We start from the raw sequence: 4,218 nt of genomic DNA, 5'->3' as shown, positions 1-4,218 counted from the left end.
TATATATATATATATTCTATAGCTATGATTTTAATTTGTATACATAGATATAATAAATTAATATATTTTAAATATATTATATTAATAAGTTTATTATAAATCTATCTTCTTAATTTATATATATTAACTAATTACAATTAAAACATACATAAAGTATTATTATTTTTTGTTTAATTGATTATTATATCTTATCATGTATTTTTATAAAATTAACAAATTTATTTTGTTCTTTTTATAAATTTTTCAATGTTATAAAATTAATTTATAATGTATGATTCAATAAAGTTTTAAAAAATGTACAAAATTAATCAAAGGAAAACATACTTAAACTTTTAAATATTATAAACTTCAATATGTATGTATTTGCTTTTATTAATATCTATTTTTTATAAAAGATTAATAAAATTCATAAAAAGTATAAAATATTTTAAGAAAAAAAATTAAAATAATACTATTACCAACGGAAAATTCTGTTGGAAATTTTACCGAGCTTCAAAATTTTTTGAATCTTTTAACTTTTCGGCGGATTTCCATCGAAAAATTTTTCGTTGGAAAATTCCAACGAAAATCCATTGGAAATTCCATCAGAAAAAGTGGTGGCTGAAATTTTTTGGCCACAAAAAAATTTTTCAACGGATTTCCAATGGAAAAATTCCGTTGAAAATCCGTCAGAAAAATTAGTTGGCATTTTTGTTAAAATTTCGTTGAAAATTTCCAACGAAATTTTTTTCCTTGGAAAAAACCTGTTTTCTTGTAGTGAAAATGTTTTCATTCATATGCCTAGTCTTGCTTTGCTTTATTTAAACGATGCTTTTAGTCCTTTATTTCTCAGACTTGCTTCTTTTTCTTCTGGTCGAGCATCCTTTAGTCTGGTACTCAGTCCATCATATCAAGTTTGAGTTTATTCATCTCTAATATGTCTAATATATGATTAATTAGGGTTCATGTACGTCAAATTAATTTGTCTAGGTCAAAGTGAGGTGTTGTATGTTTTGAATTGATTATACTAAACTGCTATCAGGGGACTAGGATGTTGATACCATCTCATCATATGAGATGTTGCAAGTTGTCCAGCTTATACTTAATAAAACATCCTTGTTCGAGAAAAAAATGAACCAATTTTGTTAGGGATTGATAAAGCAAGAGTGAATGATTGTCTACAGGAAGAATAATTACTGGAAATGAGTTTTGGTTTAATAATCACGAACTCGTGATGCTTTGAACGGTGTAGGAAAAAATAGAATGTGGATCCTCAATTAGTGAGAGAACTTAATGAATTTGAAGAAATTGACAGTATGAAACTGAGATTGAAAAGAATGAGTCAATCAAATTGTTCATTTTTAAAGAATTCTATAAAAAAAAATTCTTAATTAAACCCTAGCTTAGTGCTGTAATATCATGTGAAAATAGAAGGAAAGTTTGCAAGAATAGGAATTTGTGAAGAATTTTCACTTACTAAATTGTTATAGAAACCCAACTTATATACTGCAACAAAAAACTAAATTCTAACAGATCTAAAGATAAGGGCAATTTTATCCATTAAATCTATATAGTAGCTATGCTTAATTAGTAACTTTTAATTATTGTGATAACAACTGTAAACCAATAAAAGTAACTAAAGCAAACTAGAACCAATAAACATAAGTAGTTATATGCTGACTAGACTAACTTAACTAATTTGTGCTAATCAAATACAAATTAAATTTTTTTTTTTATATTTAGGGGAAGAGAGATTCGAGCCTTGCTTTTTTTGGGAGAGAGATTATATACTAACCAATAAGTTAAATGCTCAACTGTAAATACAAATTAAAGTTAATTTTAAACAACAATGAATATTAAAAATCTAAATTCCATACAGTTTTGACTTTGGTTTTTATAAAAAGAGAAACAAAAGTAATGTAAATCAATTGCTTTGGTTTCTTTTGTTTTTACTTTGATCATAGAATATAATCCTCCTTTTGATTCAAATACCTTGCCAAACATGCTTGCGATACTCAGCTAGAGCCCACAGTGGAAAGACGTTCCTGTACAATGCGTAGTGTAACATGCAGTTCCTCATGAAAACTCTTGCGAGTTCCTGCCATCATTCATTTGAATTCCAATATAAGCAAATAATTTTTTTTATTTTGGGTAAATAGAAAATTGTTGGTGTACCCACATTTTGCAAATATTTATAATTCCTATCCAGGTGTTCCTATTTTATAGTACACTTTTACTTCTTTAACTTAAATTTAGTCATATTGTAACTGGTTAAATATTTATTTTTCCTTTTCTTTTAATGGTATATATACATATATTAGACAGTTACCTGTTGGGGAAAATCACCATCTGGCAGTTGAGAATTTATCAACAATTTTGCAGCTCGATGAAGAGGTGTAGGATCCCTCTCAGCCTATCACAAAAGAGTAGCATGTATACAGTGATTACGAAACAAACATCGCAACAAGTTATAGATTAGCTTTTGCATTTTTGGTACATGAGATTCATAGAATCCTTGTTAATGTGTATATAAACATACCTGGCCACCGATAATTAAACCCATCAAAGCCAGTGCAGTTTGTACCAAATTTGTTTGATTTCCTTCACTAGGTATATATACTTGTATCAACAAGAAATAAAAAATAATTACATATATTATAATTTTTTATATTACATTTTGAAGGAGAGAATTGCATTTGAATTAATAATAAGTGCATGTATATATTTTTTGTTCTAAAAGTTGAATTCAAATTAGATAAAAAAACTTAAAGCTATTAATTACCTTTTTGGGACAAAAAAGGTAGCTCTCTCCCCAACCACCATCTTCTTTTTGTGTTTTAAGCAAAAAATCAACTCCATACCTATAGGAATGCTTGTCAATAATGTCAAGATTTTGGTGAACTCCATCAATCTTTGAAACATGACTGATATTTCAACAAATTAAGAGACTTATATTTTACCAAGAATTTTCAAGATACTGTGTCTCTTCGAGGAACTGTGCAGCTTTGCTCATGAAATTTGCAATCTCTCTTTTTTTATGCTCAGGGTATAATTTCTGGAAAAGATCTAGTGCTTGGATGGAAGATGAAGTGCACTCGACATATCTAAATTACTCTTTTTATTAGTCTAAAAGAAATTCATTTCCCATTTAATTAAATAATTAATGAAAGGAAAAGATAAGGCTCTTACTCATATTCTTTGACCAGATCCTCCAGAAACTCTACTGGATTGAGCCACTAAATATAATTAAAGAAAAGTTTACTAGTCAAAAGTGCTATTAATTGATAGCAAATGTAGACATTTTTGAATGGATAGTAATTTTTAGAGAACTTTGGTATTGTAATGTATTTTCCTTGAGTTTAGTAAGACAAGGCTTAGTCCAAAATATTTGTCACGACCAGGAACTCCCATCGAGCCCGTGACAACCGCCGCGACGTCTCGATTGACATTCATTACCCGGAATGTCAACCGAAATCCCGCAAGGCTTTAATATCAGCTTCTCATTTCCCCTGTGGGTAACTGTTTCCAAATACCACATTTCAAAAGATTTTAAACTGTTTCCAACTTAAACAAATAAAATAATAATTTTCGTCTCACAGGGGTATTTTTGTCATTTATCCCAAAAATCTCAAAATCATCTAAAAATATAGTATGTAAGTGGAAAACACATACTTCTTAATCAAAAATAATTTTGGATTTCTAAAACATTCGTTTAAAATGGAATTATAATTGTTATAATAAAATAAAAATATTCAATAAAATATTCAATTTTCACATAAAACGATATTTTAAGAACACTGCATAAATAATTTTTATAGCGTAAAAGCAAAATAAATTCTTACATACCGTAATACAGATAACCAAAGTATAGAATTTAATTTACAGTGACACGTGGGCCCACGAATGACCAAAAGTATCAAAAGAAATGAACCTACAGTCTTTGGATGTGGCAAGTTCAACTGTAATCCTTGCCGATATCAGTTATCTACAATCTATTCTGAACCTGAAATGGGTGAAATGAGGGTGGTGAGATTATAAAATCCCAGTGGAGTAAACAAACATCACTCAAAATATCTAAAGTCGAGTAAAAGGAGACTATTAAAACATTTCATCAAACTGTAATTTATCATCTTTCAACTTATTTCAACCAAATGAAATCAATTTATTTAAAGCAAGTAATCAGTATGGCTTATGAATTTCTTAAAAAGCTTGGCTCATGCCAAAAATTATTATCATACT

The 4,218-nt window shown here is 28.3% G+C and overlaps 1 pseudogene; it reads right to left on the bottom strand.

The window, feature by feature from the left end:
• Positions 1,964-4,218, bottom strand: part of LOC108662412 — a 51,240-nt pseudogene continuing 48,985 nt past the window's right edge.

Source organism: Theobroma cacao, chromosome 6, assembly GCF_000208745.1.
Source record: "Theobroma cacao cultivar B97-61/B2 chromosome 6, Criollo_cocoa_genome_V2, whole genome shotgun sequence".
In the NCBI taxonomy this organism is placed as follows: Eukaryota; Viridiplantae; Streptophyta; class Magnoliopsida; order Malvales; family Malvaceae; genus Theobroma; species Theobroma cacao.
The sequence above is the reverse complement of the archived record's forward strand: the minus strand, read 5'-3'. Positions and strand labels throughout refer to the sequence as shown.